The sequence below is a fragment of the Acinonyx jubatus genome, chromosome D3, assembly GCF_027475565.1.
Source record: "Acinonyx jubatus isolate Ajub_Pintada_27869175 chromosome D3, VMU_Ajub_asm_v1.0, whole genome shotgun sequence".
In the NCBI taxonomy this organism is placed as follows: Eukaryota; Metazoa; Chordata; class Mammalia; order Carnivora; family Felidae; genus Acinonyx; species Acinonyx jubatus.
The window spans coordinates 44,310,139-44,325,281 of NC_069392.1; the positions used below are offsets into that span (position 1 = coordinate 44,310,139).

Consider the following 15,143-nt stretch of genomic DNA (forward strand, 5'->3'; position numbering starts at 1 on the left):
ACTTCTTTTGTCTCTGCAGGAAGGGATTCTAATCTATTTTTGACTCCAGCTAGTATTCTTATTTTTGTGATTCTAAATTCTAGTTCAGACACCTTGCTTGTATCTGTGTTGGTTAAGTCCCTGGTTGTCGTTTCTTCCTGCTCTTCTTTTGGGGTGAATTTTTTTGTTTAATCATTTTAAAGGGAGAAAAGGAATTAATGAGGTAAAAAAATTAAAATAAAAAATTAAAATTGAAAAATAAAAACAACACACACACACACACAAATAAGATAAATGAAGCTAGATCCTAGGTGTGTTTTGGTCTGGGGTTTGAAAGGGGCTTGATAGATTAGAGAAAAAAGGGGAAAGAAAAAAAAAAAGGAAATTGTTTGAAATTTTGAAAAAATGAATACACTGAAATAGAATAAAATAAAATGATGGAAGTAAAACAGAATTTGAAAAAAATTTACAAAAAAGAAAAAATATAGTAGAAAAAAATTAAAGAAAAATATTTTTAATAAAAATTGAAAATAAAAATAATTTTTTCTCTTTCTGTATTCAAGAAAAAGAAATGACAAAGAGATGAAAAAAAAAGAAAATTAAATAGATGGACGAGTGAACAGACTGAAATACTATTGAAATTACTTCGTTTTCCCCTAGAAGCCAATGAAGCGTTTTACAGTCTGTAAACTAAGCAGCCAGAGAAATTTGTGTTCCTGAAGAGCGAGGTTGGCCCAGTTGGGCGGGGCTTGGTGTAATGGCTCCATTCTCCACTAGATGGCGCTGCTTAGCTTATTGGGGTGGATTGTTGCGGTGCTTGTAGGTGCGTATGGGCATGCGCGAGGGCAGTGAAAATGGCGTCTAGTATAGGAACTCTGTTCTCCCGGATGAGCAATCACCCGCCTGTCCTTTGTCTTCGGCTTCCATCCACTCCCCGCTTTTACACGGTCCGTGACCAAGCCCCAGGCACCACCTCCCTCCTGAGTTTTGTCTCAGATGCGGCTGTTTTTCCCAACCCCTTATTTCTGAGGGACTGCGGCTTTGACCTGATCTGCCCGTTTGCGGGAGGATCTCACCGAGCAATGGCCGGGTGCCGGCCGCTCCCAGGAACGTTCGCAGGCTGCGCTGCTGCCGACGCCCAGAGACTGCGGCCAGGTGCCAGCCCGCCCTGGAAAAAGTTCGTGAGACAGTGTAGCAGCAGCGCCTCAGGGATTATGGAAAATCACAACACGCATCTGCTTTAATGACCTTGTTCCAGGACCAGCAAATGTGGTTGTTCCCCCAGGTCCACTGGGGCCTTGCCTTTGGGGGACCGACACAGCCTCCACCAAGTGTCCTCCCAGCAGGGTAACCGCCTCTCCCCGTGTGGCCTGAAGAACCCCGGACCCCACTCTGCTCCTGAGGATTCGCCCTTCTCACCAGAGCACCGCCAGGTATGGAGCTGTGGAGTTTCAGACCCTGCATTCCCCCTGTTTATAGTCTTAATGGAATTTGAACCCTCTCCTTTCTCCTTTCTCCATTTTTAGTTCAGTCCCTGTGGCTGTTTCCACTTTTCCACTTTCTCTCCAGCTGCTTTTCCTGTATTCTCCACTCCCCGTATAGCTCCCTGCCCTCTGTGGCTTCTCTCTCCCCCAGTTCACCTCTCAGTTCACATACCTGCTGAGTTCTGTGGTTCAGGTTGTGCAGATTGTTGTGTTAATCCTCCAATCGGTTTTCTAGGTGTGCAGGGTGGTTTAGTGTTGGCCTGGCTGTATTTCATGGATGTGAGACACACAAAAAACTTCCATGCTGTTCTGCCATCTTGGCTCCTCCCCTGGTTCTCAGTCTTTTTATAAATATAAGACAGTAAAATCAGTTCTTACTCATAGGTTTGTTAAGAACATGAAACAGGAGTGCCTGGGAAGGTGACTTGGTTGAGAATCCGACTTCAGCTCAAGTCATGATCTCACATTTCATGAGTTTGAGCCCCACATCAAGCTCACTGCTATTAGCACAGAGCCCTCATTTGATCCTCTGTCCACCCCACCCTACCCCTGCTCTATCCCTCCCCTGTTTGCTGTCTCTCAAAAATAAATAAAACAACGCCCCCCCCCCCCCATAAAAGAACATGAAACAAAGCAAAGTAATACCCCTGGGATCTGGCACATAGTATGAACTAAAAAGAAAAATTAAGAAAATTTAGTCTCTTTTCTATAAAAAGATTTTGTTTCCAAGATATGAAACTTCTCTATTAGTAGATCTAAAGTCATAATCTTTTTAATGCTATGTGGATCATCTCTTAGACAATTTCAAGATCTCTAAGAAAGGCTCTTCATATGAGATTTTAGGAGTTAGTGGGCAGTTAAGGGCTGAAAGTGTCAGGGTCATATTAGCTACAGATTAATTTATCAACATGCAGAGTACCTAATGTCTACTCTTTAATTAGTCTGGGGAGGTGGGAGGGACAACTGTAAAGGAAAAGAATCTGTTTTAGGGGAAAAAAAATACCTGAATCCATCTAAGCAGAAGTATAGTGAATAACATGATCTAAAGTAATGTGAATTTCTGAGAAACACGTGGCATCCCATAATAGAACTGAAAGTTTGGAGATGCCTGGCTGGCTCAGTCAGTAGAGCATGCGATTCTTGATCCCAAGGTTGTGAGTTCGATCCCTATGTTGGGTGTAGATATTATTTAAAAATAAAATCTTTTTTGGGGTGCCTGGATGGCTCAGTCAGCTGAGCGTCTGACTTCGGCTCAGGTCATGATCTCAGGGTCCGTGAGTTCGAGCCCCACGTCGGGCTCTGGGCTGACAGCTCAGAGTCTGGAGCCTGCTTCAGATTATGTCTCTCTCTCTCTCTCTCTCTCCCCCCCTCTCCCTCTCCCTCTCTCCCTCTCTCCCTCCCTCTCCCTCCCCCACTCATGCTCTCTCTCTCTCTCTCTCTGTCAAAAATAAACACTAAAAAAAATTTTTTTTAATAAAATCTTTTTCTTTTTTTTTTTAGGTTTATTTATTTATTTTGAAACAGAGAGAGCACAAGCGGGGGAGGGGCAGAGAGAGAGAGGGAGGGAAAGAATCCCAAGCAAACTCCACACTAAAAGTGCAGGGCCTGAGACAGGGCTCCAACCCACAAACTGTGAGAACATTACCTGAGCCAAGATCAAGAGTTGGACGACGTTTAGCCAACTGAGCCACCCAGGCACCCCACCCCACCCCCCCACCAAAATAAAACCTTAAAAGAATTGAGAGTTTAGCCTCAAGTTTTCCCAGACTTACTCTTTTTAAGGAAAATGTTGTGCTTATGATTCATGTTTTTTAAGGAGATAATTGTAGATTCACATGCAGTTGTGAGAAAGAATACAGAGAGATCTTATGGACCCTTCACCCAGTTTCCCCCAATGGTAACATTTTGCAAAACTGTAGCACAATACCACAACCAGAATATAACCTTTGATACCAGCCATCTTACTCAGATTTCTCCAGTCTTATCTGTAAACATTTGTGTACATTGTGTACTTAGTTCTATACAATTTTATCACGTGTTCAAGTATCCACGGCAGTCACCTTGACAACCAATAATCTGTTTTCCATTTCTAAAGTTTTATCATTTCAAATGTGTTCGATAATTGGAAGCATATAAGATGTAACCTCTGGAATAGCCTTTTTCCACTCAGTGTAATTTATCCAAATTGTTGCACGTAATAATTTCTTCCTTTTTATTGCCGAGGGGTGTTCCATGGTACAGTTTGTTTAACCTGTAGGAGGGCATCTGAGCTGTTTCCAGCCTGGGCTATTACAAATAAAGCTGCTATGAGCATTCATGCACTGGTGTTTGTGTGAACACAAATTTTCATTTCTCTGGGAAATTGCCCAAGAGTGTCATTATTGGATCATATGATAATAGCATATTTAGTATTGTAAGAAACTGCCAAACTGCTTTCCAGACCAGCTGTGTCATTCTATATTCTTAGCAGCAATGTATGAGGGATCCTTTTATCCACATCCTTGTTGGCATGTAGTGTTTATTTATTATTATTTTAATAATAGGCACTATTTTTTATTTTCATCATTCTGATCAGTATGTAGTGATATCTCATGGAGGTTTTCATTTGCATTCCTCTGAAGGCTAATGATGCTGAACATGTTTTCATGTGTTTATTTCCATCTGTATATGTCAGTGAAATGTCTCTGTATACATTTTGCCCATTTTCTAACTGGATTTTTTAATGGTTAAAAGTGGTTTACATTGAAATGGAAATCTGCTTACTTTTGTCAATAGGACATTCATCTGGCAGAATTTATTTAAATGGAAGTCAATTTTACCTCCCAGCAATTTCAGAGGTGCTAAGTGTTGTTTATGGCTACCTAATAGGTACCAGTTTTTAAGATAGGATCAGAAAAAAAAATAAAGCAGGTGGACTCCCCAGATCCTTAGGATCTTCCCCCCTTCTGGGGGTAGTGCTTCACACACACACACACACACACACACACACACACACACACACACACCCTTTCCACAGGTCTGCTGGTTCATGTTTATTTCTCTCAACAAAAGGGTGTCAAGCCAGTATGAACTACTTCAGGTGAAGACATAGACTGAAGTGGCTTGTTTCAATTCAAAGCATCTATCTGCCCCCGTTCCAGGGTGAGGACCTTGAGGGGCACCTGGGCCCAACTAAGTGGATGACTCAGAGATGATTACTGGCTCCCTCTGTAGAACCTGGGCCCAGACCATACTCCGCTTCCAGAAAGTCACGTGGCCAGCAGGTGTGCACAAGAGTCCAAAGGGAAGGGAAGCCAGATGCCTCTAAACTGGGAGTTTGGGGATAGGAATCAGAGAGCAGATGTATGGAGGAAGGTCGCTGCTTGGGCAGTACTATTCAGCCTTAGTCAGCAATCCCAGGCTTCCAGTCCTCTGCCCCAACCCTCCTTATCAAAGCTTTGAACGTATCAGCACAGGCCAGCACTCCACAACTTAGTAAGCTGTTCTAAGCCTGACAAAAGATGTTAAAAATATATCTGAAAGTGTTCATTTCAAGCTTTGATTCCACTGTCTGCACATCCTTTGATGTCACATAAAAACTTTCATTCCATTGACCTTGCCCTTCCCAACACAGCTCCGTTTGCTCAGAGAAACCTAAGACGTCTGTTTTCTCCTTCAGAAAAAAAAAAAGAAAGAAAACTTTTTCCATTTCATTTTGTATTTTCAGTTCCTTTTAGATGATAAGCTGACACTGAAGCACACTAATTGGTTATGTTATTTTTAAATGAATTTTTAATGGCAAATAATTTGTTCCATCTGGGAAAAGGCTGATGGCATTTTCAGCAACCAGGCACAAATCAAGATGGATTATTTCCAGCATTAAAAAAAAAAAGTTTCTTTAGATCCACATCATACTGGTGGTTCAGTGTCAGCGGCATTTCCTGATCCTGAAGAGGGGCTAAGCCCTTGGCTGCTTCCCTCATCCCTTGAGGTCACTCGCCTCTCACAAAGTTAAAGACTTTTGCTCGCCCCCTTCCCCCACCCCTCCGTGGTTTCTGTCAACCAGTTTCTGGTGGTTGCCGGGCACTACTGTGCTTCACACAGTGGTGGTCGTTTTCGCCACCCTTATCCTGACGATTGACCATCGGGAAAGGCATGAGGCGGTATCATGCGTCAGCAGCTGACCTTGGCTTGTCCGCGTGCTGTTCCCACAGCAAACAGCCTCTTATTTAAGAGGAGGGAGCAGAAGGAGCCATCAAGCATTTAGGGAAAGCAGGGGATAAGATAGTCCTGAGGCCCCATTTTGATCCATCCAACTCTCCCATCTGCCCTCTGGGAACTCCACGATTAAAGCCATCCATAAAAAGAAAGGAAAAAATAGTTCACTGTACACTCACATTCATAGCAGCGTTTTTCACAATAGCCAAAAGTGAAACAACTCAAAGGTCTGTGGATGGATGAATGGATAAACACAATGTGGCATATATGTACAATGAATAATTTTTTTCTTACGATGAATTTATTCAGCCATAAAACGGAAGAAAACTCGGGCACATGTTTCAACATGGATGAACCTTGCTAAGTGAAGTAAGCCAGACACAAAAGAGCAAATATTGTATGATTCTGCTTACCTAAGTTCCCCAGAGCAGTCAAACTGATAGCAGCAGAAAGTAGAATAGAGGTTCCCCAGGGGCTGGGAGCGGGGACTAGGGAATTGTTTAATGGGTATAGAGTTGCACTTTGGGATGATGACAAGTACTGGAGGTGCACAGGGTGGGGGGAGGGAGAATGGCTGCACAGCGGTGGGAATGGATTTAATGTCATTGAATTACGCACTTAAACATGGCTAGGGGTGCCTGGTGGCTCGGTTGAGTGTCCAACTTTGGCTCACGTCATGATCTCATGGTTTATGAGTTCATGCCCCGTGTTGGGCTCTGTGCTGACAGCTCAGAGCCTGCAGCCTGCTTCAGATTCTGTGTCTCCCTCTCTCTTTCCCCTCCCCGGCTCATGCTCTCTCTCTCTCTCTCTCTCTTTCTCTCTCAAAAATAAATAAACATTAAAAAAGTTCTTTAATGGTCAAAAATGGTAAGTTTATGTTTTGTATATTTTACCACAATAAAAAAAGGAAGGAAATATGTTTGTACTTTTCACTTTATTTAAAGATAGAATTCTGGGTATCATTGTTAAGTGAAGCAATGAATGATTAGTGACCAAACTACCCAGTGGAGTGCTGGTAAATGTGCATCAACCAACTTTCCAACAACAATAAAATATCCGTATGCAAATATGTGTACATAAGTTTATTTTTTTAAGTTTATTTATTTTGAGAGAGAGAGAGAGAGAGAGAGACGCAGGAGGGGCAGAGAGAGAGAGGGAGAGAAAGAGAAACCCAAGCAGGCTCTGTACTGTCAGCACGGATCCTGATGATGGGCTCAAACACACAAACCATCAGTTCATGACCTGAGCCGAGACCAAGAGTCAGGTGCTTAACCGACTGAACCACCCAGGCCCCGTGTACATAGTTTATTATAAATTTTACCAATATAATGGATGTGGATCACATAATTTACAAATATAAAATATACAAACTCTTATATATCCATTATTTGTCAATAAAACTGAAAAAATATATATAAACTTTTTATTTAAAATTCCACATAGGCAATTGATTGTCATAGAATGATTTCATTCACTTTTGCTGAACACTTGTATTCACAGCCAACAATGGCTGAAGTTGATGAAAAATACAGTTCTGATATAAATCTTGGTTGATATGTTAATTTAATGAGTAAGACAAAAATGGGACAGTAAAGACATACGTGGGACCATCACTCATCAATGATGTAAGCAAATATTTTGATGAATTGGATGATAGTTTTTATAATATGTCTTTTTGTGTGTTTGTTTTCTTAAGTAGGCTCCACACCCTGAGGCTTGAACCCTGAAATCAAGAGTCACATGCTCTACTGCCTGAGCCAGCCAGGCACCCCTTCCCTCTCTCCTTGATCTAGCATAGCAGGGACTTATGTTTGAAAGGGGGCCTTAGGATCCTATATCTATCAAAGAAGTATGGGGAGGGGCGCGTGGGTGGCTCAGTTGGTTAAGTATCCAACTTTGGCTCAGATCATGATCTCACAGTTCATGAGTTTGAGCCCTACATTGGGCTCTGTGTTGATATCTTGGAGCCTGGAGCCTGCTTTGGAATCTATGTCTCCCTTTCTCTCTGCCCCTCCCCTGCTCATACTCTGTCTCCCTCTTTCTCAAAAATAAACATTAAAAAAAATTTTTGTTTTTTTTAAAGAAGTATGGGGATTTAAGTTTAAAAAGAAAAAAAGAAGAAGCATGGGGAAACCTACCACAGGCTCAGCCTTCTGGGCATTTTCTTTCTAGTCTTTCGATGCTCGGTACAGCCATTAAATGAACTCAACAATCAGAAAAAAGGGGAAACTCTACAGGATGTACCTTAAGTGAGAATTGAGGAGCTGTCCATTAAATGGGATTTCATTAGTGAGAAAAGCATGCCACAGGAGATACTGGTGGGAAAACTTAATAAGCACTATGATAGAATGAGGCAATAAAAATAGTGCAAATTTCTAGAGGCCTGATTAAGAAAATATTTTTATTTATTTATTTTGTAAAGTAAACTCTACCCCTATCCTGGGGCTGGTGCTCATGACCCCGAGATCAAGAATCAAATGTCCTGGGGCACTGGGTGGCTTGGTCGGTTAAGCGTCGGACTTCGGCTCAGGTCATGATCTCACGGTCCGTGAGTTCAAGCCCCGCGTCGGGCTCTGTGCTGACAGCTCAGAGCCTGGAGCCTGTTTCAGATTCTGTGTCTCCCTCTCTCTCTGCCCCTCCCCTGTTCATGCTTTGTCTCTCTCTGTCTCAAAAATAAATAAACGTTAAAAAAAAAAAAAAAAAGAATCAAATGTCCTACCAACTGAGCCCGCCGGGTGCCCCAGAAAATATTTTTTAAAAACCACAAAACACAACTCAGTGACATCTGGTCATCAAATATCATGTAATTCATCAAGACTTTTAAAGAGGAAAAAAAACTGTTACTGACTTATTATAAAAGAAAATAGTTCTCATAGACCCTCCATATTGCCTTTAAATGACTTTCATTATATCTTTTAAAGAGTACAAACATAAACGAGGCATAAAGCCCTATGCATATAACCCTCATATAATTGTAAAAATAAATGTACTACAATACAAAAGAAACCACAAAAACCAACAATATTTTCATGAGCAACATTAATTTAATGTGACGAATGATGTTCTTAAAAACGAGTTGCCACTGTTGGGTTTTAATTGGTTTGTTGAAAAAAAATAAATGAATCAATCAGTGAATAAATCTTGACTTCCTCGGTACCAGTAGCAGGCAAACGATGGTATACTGATCCGCCCAGCCCCCACCGACTCTTCACTGCCATGTAAACATTCGGGAGTGGAAAGCACTTAGCTCTCATATCAGGAGAGATATTTTCCCACATTTGGCACTATTAATAAACAAACAAAAGAAGAAAAAGCAAGGAAAGCATATGCACCACATCGTTCATAAATGTGTTTGGTATTTCATTTCACAGTATTCAAGGTTGCCTGGGGAAAAGATTTTACTTGCTTTATTTTCCTATAACTCATTTTATATTGCTTGAGACCCCGTTCCTGCTCAGCAGTGAGAAATTCCTTACCAACCCCCTGCCCCTCCACAGGGAAGATAGTTTCTGACTGTCTTCCTGGAAAGGAACCTTTCATTCCCATTCCCCTACAGGCAGCAGGTAGCACTGTTCAGCATCACCATAGACAGAATCCACCCTGGGACTCTGTAGTAGAGGGCAGTGCTGATGTCAGCTTGCACTCCACTTTCTATTCTCTTTCTATCTCTATCTCTTTTCTGCAAGGCCTGTTCCCCTCAAAAGGCCTGGGACTGTGATAGGCTTTCTCGCTGGCCTGGGGCTGCCCTTGCACCCTGACACACCACCACCACCACCCCCCCTCCCCATCACCACCCCTCCCCACACTCCCCACCCCCAGCCCCATTTTGCCCTCAGGTTTTCTCTGCCTGCAGAGGTCTGTGCTCCCCCCCCACCACCCAGTTCCTTCACTCAACACACCCGATGAACCATAACCAGTTTCTTATCTCAATGTGAGGGCTCTGTTCTCTGTTTTCCAAGCGTTTGGTTGGTTATCTGGAAAGGGACGGGACGGGGTGGGAGGGGGTGCCACTGAAACCAGGGGTTTGGCATTTATGTTAAGTATTGGCATGACTTTGTGTTAAGTATTAGCACTATAGCGAATTCCAGCAAATTCTGTGGACCTTCAAGGGGAGCAGATTTTGCCACCCCCAGATATGCCTCTTTGGCATATTGATTGTCTTAAGCTGATTATTTTTTAAGAGACTGCAAACACAGGTAAAACTGTGAAAACTGAGAAGTTTCCCTTTTGTAAGAAATATTTACATTAACAAGAGAAATCTCCATTTGTAAGGAGATCTCCATGTACTTGGAAAAGGAGAATGTCTGAATCTCTAGAGGGGCACCTGGGTGGCTCAGTTGGTTGAGTGTCTGACTCTTGGTTTCTGGTCAGGTCATGATCTCATGCTTCGTGGGTTTGAGCTGCGCTCGGAGCTTGCTTGGGATTCTCTCTCTCTCTCTCTCTCTCTCTCTCTCTCTCTCTCTCTCAATAAACAAACAAACATTAAAAAATAAAATAAAATATATCTCTAGAAATCTGTTACCAATGGAGAAGGCAAGGACTTAAATCTGCATAACAACCTTACCTTTGTTTATTATGCTTCTCCTTTTTGTCTTAAGCTGAAGATGGTATTTAAGGTTATTTGCTTTGGCCATTTCAGGGAGTTACTCAGTTTTCTGAGGCCCCTCCCATGTACAGCAGGTGTACCTGTTACTAAACTATCATTTGTTTTTCTCCTGTTACTCTGTCTTATGTCAATTTAATTATTAGACCAACCAAAGAGCCTGGAAGGGAAGAAGTAAAACTTTTCCACCCCTACAGCTCCCTGACAAACCAGCACTATGACTACTCCCTGAGCACACACAGTGATTGTTTCATGGCAGCAGATGCAGCTCAGGGGAAACTCACTGATAGGAACTATTAATCACAATTGAAGCTAACAAGAATCAACATAGATCGGATAAGACCAGCCATCTGCAGAAGGATAGCACTTCAAACAGAGTTGTAGACATGAGCCAGTAGCTCTGCCAAATATAATCAGGAGACAAGAGCTCCTCTCGAGTCAATCAAGAGACCAGAGGGCCACTATAGTATGGGCCATTGCATCCTTAGGACTGGAATTTTTTTGTAAATAACCTATTTTATCACATTGTGACTGACATCCTAATAGGAGGATGGTGTTCTGTATGGATGCTAGAATCTGGGGGAGGGAGCCAAAGAGTAAATATTTGTCAGTGTTTATCCTATGCTATAAATACTATGTATTTGACAGGTCACTGAAAAAAACAAACGCCCAACACTTACAGGACACTTACAGGACACTTGCCATGTGTGCCAGGTCAGGGGTAAGTAAGCTTTAAATCCACTCTCAGTTAATCCTGACAAACACATAATGAGGTAGGTTTATCCATCAGTCTTTTGTGAGTCTGATTACTGGGAATCAGTCTCCCAAGCCTGATTTGCTCTGAGGGATCTGATGATACTGGAGAGCTGAACTTGCAAAGCTAAGAGGTTGGAACATAGTGACCCCGCCAACATACAACTTCTCCGAGGGTGCCAGGCCGAAACAGATGGCTGGACTCTCTTCAGTCGTCTTGATTACAAAAGAGATCATCTGTTCCAGCCCTTGGTTGACCCGGGCAGCTTATCAAAGTCATGTTTTTGTTGCAAGATGCTAGACTCCAAATATGCAAAACCCGAATTGGAACAGAGACATGACATGGAGTTCAAATGGACCAGTCTCTGCAGAAACTGGAACTGTTTTCATCACGCATGCCTTTACTCCAAGGCCTCGTAAATAGAAACAAGAATGCGTTCCACTAAAGACAGGTGACGTGTCTGGAATAGCTTGTAGGGGCAAAAGTGGGCACGCAGTTGGGGAATGCACTGGCAAGGATTCCAACTGCCAGGAAAGAAGAGGAACCCTAGCTCCCAAAAAAGGCATCTTAAGAGAAAATTTAAAACTTGGATCATTGACATGTCTTATTACAACATGTAAATATCTAAAAGGAGGGAATTATAATTATTCTGACATTATACAGTCTGAGCTGATGACTCCAAGTGATTGCCCCTTGGCGCGGGGAACACCCATCTGCTGCCCTTGCATAATCTAAACCAGCAGGGCTGGGGAAGACTGGCCTGCTGTTTATTGCACCGAGATGAAAGTGGCTAAGTGTGTCTGGTTTGGTAATTAGACCCTTTATTACAGCTCTCAAAAGAAAGCCAGGCCCAGCAAGTTTGTTGTTTTTTTTTTCCCCAGCAACTTTCTTTGTAGCAAAATATTCCTACCTTCTTCCAGACATGGATACTGATCTAAGAGGTGTATGTTTATCCTAACAAAAGTATAAAATATGCATATGTATATGTAGAAAATATGTATAAAGTAATGTATTGAAGATCAGAGCAAACTTATAAAACAGTATGGACTCATGATCTGAAAGACTGTGAGACAGGCTTCAAATATGTACATATGGATGTATGAATGGAGGCCCAGGATATTGCATCAATATGGACTCCAAGGAGATGTGGACAGAAAGGAAAAGGAAATTTTGTAATATACTTTTAAATATATTTAATATTTTGTAAAATGCATATACATATTTATGTTTTATTTCTACATATACATATTCTTAAAATACTGATTTTACATATTACATATGTAATATATTCTTTATATATTATATGTAATATATTCATATTATATTTATACATATTTATTTTTTAATACTCCTTTTTCTTCCAATCCATGTCTCCTTAAATCCATGCTGATGCAATATGCTGAGGTCCCTATTCATTCACGTCCCCGCCTTCTCCTATTCTTCCACAATCAGATAAGGGAGATAAGATTGAGAACAATGAGCATACTATTTGTGGTATTTTAGTTTAAGGATGTGGGGGAGTGGTACAAAAGGGCAGCTGTTTCCAAGACTGTGTCTCCACACGTGGGGACAGAACAGTTCCAATGATTCCAGCTGTCTTTTTTAATTTTAATTTTAATTTTTTTTAAGTGAACTCTACCCCAACGTGGGGCTTAAACTCTTGACTCCAGAGTCAAGACGTGGGGCTCGAACTCTCGACGTCAAGAGTCATATGCTCTACTGACTGAACCAGCCAAGTGCCCCCTCAACCAACTCTTTCAGTCAAACCAAGCACAGTGATCTGTCTGCAACCCTGTGCAATCAGAACTTCTAATCCTCACATCTCTCCATGGCTGTGTGGACATAAAACATCAATCAGTCTGACCAAAAGCTACAGGCAGAATAATTTGCAGAATTTTCCTACTTCAATTCTTTTAAGAGACAGTTTCAGAAGGCAATGATAAATTGAATGAAAGTGTGAGTAAGCCTGTGGACGAGTAAAAATAATTTATAGGCAGAATATGTCCTTTAAAATTTTACAATTTTTTTTTTTTGGCCAATTATTAAAGTAATATAGTTCATTGTAGAAAATACAGCAGAGCATAAAGAAAAAAAAAAAAAAGAATCACCTCCCACCATGGCTGTGAACAACTTTTTCAACCTAAGTAGTGGAGCTAAATGAACCTTCCACGATCAACAAGTGTCCTCAAGTGTTTTGGTGTCTGCCTCTCATTTTAAGAATTCTCATCCATACGCCCAAAGCCAATGACACTTCCCAGGCCAGCCTTGGTCTTGGACAGAATTGGGAGGCCCTATAAAGTGAGCATTCAGGGTCCCCAAGTAGGCTGCTGCCCAGAAATACCGTTCTAATCTGCTCCCCAGAACCAGAACTCAGGAAAACAGCCCTTATTTCACAGTGAAAATTGGCTAAATGTGAATACCCATTGCCTTAAACTCATTCACAGTAAAATGTAAATAAGACAGGTTGATGTTTCTACAAAGAAAAGAGGGACATCCCAGAACTCCAGACATCTGTGGTAGGAAGCAGGGTGCCATGAAAAACCATCCTCATTCAGGAATGAACCATTCTAATGTCAGGCAGTCCTTCTTGTTAGTGACTTTTTTTTTTTTTTTTTTTTTTTTTTTTTTAAATAGGCTTTATGCCCAGCACAGAGCCCATCGCAGAGCTTGACCTCAGGACCCTGAGATCAAGACTTGAGTTGAGATCAAGGGTCAGACGCTCAACCGACTGAGCCACTCAGGTGCCCCTTGATAGTGACTCTTTTAAAGCCTAAACTGGCCCTATCATAACTTTAAACATGGCTATTCTTTGAGCAAAAGCCACCTAAGGGCACTTGTCCTCCACTGAAATGGCGCTATGGCACCTCTGTCATTTGGGAAAGTTGGTCTGGCACATAAAAGTCAAATCACAGACATCCTTTCGTGTCTACGTCCCCCCTTTGGAAAATAGCCTCTTTCTCTCACATCTCCTGTTAAAATTAATTTAAAGTAGCAGTGAGCCTATCAGGCCAAGTTGTCCAGTTTCACATGAGAAATTTCTCATCGTTCCCCAGCACACAATCTTTCATGGCTTGTCTCCATGTCTGAATTAGACATGGCTCTGAGGTCACTGAACCTCAAATTGATGAAACCCCTTGAATTGGCTTGGACAAAGAGTCATCCTGTGTATTTGTTAAATAAAATTATCTAGTGTCTTTCAGATTCTTTTACAATGAACTAATTCCCTTGTTTCTTGGGAATTCTTTGATATTCCAAAAGCTTCTGGCACATTTTACATGAGACTTTTCTAGGTTCTTCTTCCTTAGAAACAGGAAGTTGACAAAAAGCTCCAAACATTTATTTTAGTTCCCAAAATTGGGATGGATGTCCAGAGGGTTCTAAAAATAGTAAACAGCCCTTCAACATTGAATTTTGTCTTTACCAAAATATTCAATCGATCTAAATTTAGTCTGAAATCTATCCAAGACCCACCTGGTTAGGTTTGGAGACATCTTGACACTCACTAATATTCTTGGGTCTGAAAATATTACACCTGGAAAATTGCTTTATTTCCATCCCGTGACAAGAAAAATGGTTATAATAACAACAAACATCGTTGGCGAGGACAGCTTCTTTTCATTGAACCATTCATTCTATTCTCTCTTTCATAACAGGAATTGGTGTTTCTAATCTAGGGACCACATCTACCTTGTTGCCTGTTCCTTTTTTAATAACACATTAGGTGAAATCTTTATAAAATTAGTGTTTTAAAGTGAACTGTTTCAAAGTGAACAATTCAGAGGCATTTGTTCTATTCACAGTGTTGTGCAACCAGCATCTCTATCTGGTTCCCAACATTTCCAGCATTCCAGAGGAAAACCCTGTGCACATTAAGCAATTTCTCCCCGTTCCCTCCTCCCCAACCCCCAGCCCCTGGCAACTACCCGCCTGTGTTCTGTCACTATGGATTTATCTATTTGGGATCTTTCATATAAATAAAACCATACAATATGTAGATTTTTGTCTGGCCTCTTTCACTTAACATACTGGTTTGGAGGTTCATCCACAGTGTAGCGTATGAGAGTGCTTCATTCCTTTTTGTGGCTGGATAATTTTCTATTGTGTGTGCATATAACTATTTATCCAT

At 41.4% G+C, this 15,143-nt stretch overlaps 1 long non-coding RNA gene across 3 annotated transcripts in view; it reads left to right on the top strand.

Annotated features, from left to right (window-relative positions):
* The first annotated feature begins 252 nt into the window (after positions 1-252).
* LOC128312448 (uncharacterized) overlaps positions 253-15,143 on the top strand; it is a 63,252-nt gene continuing 48,361 nt past the window's right edge. For all 3 annotated transcript variants that reach the window (XR_008291791.1, XR_008291790.1, XR_008291789.1), the window contains exon 1: positions 253-1,412. This is a non-coding gene — a long non-coding RNA (uncharacterized LOC128312448). The remainder of the gene's footprint in view (positions 1,413-15,143) is intronic.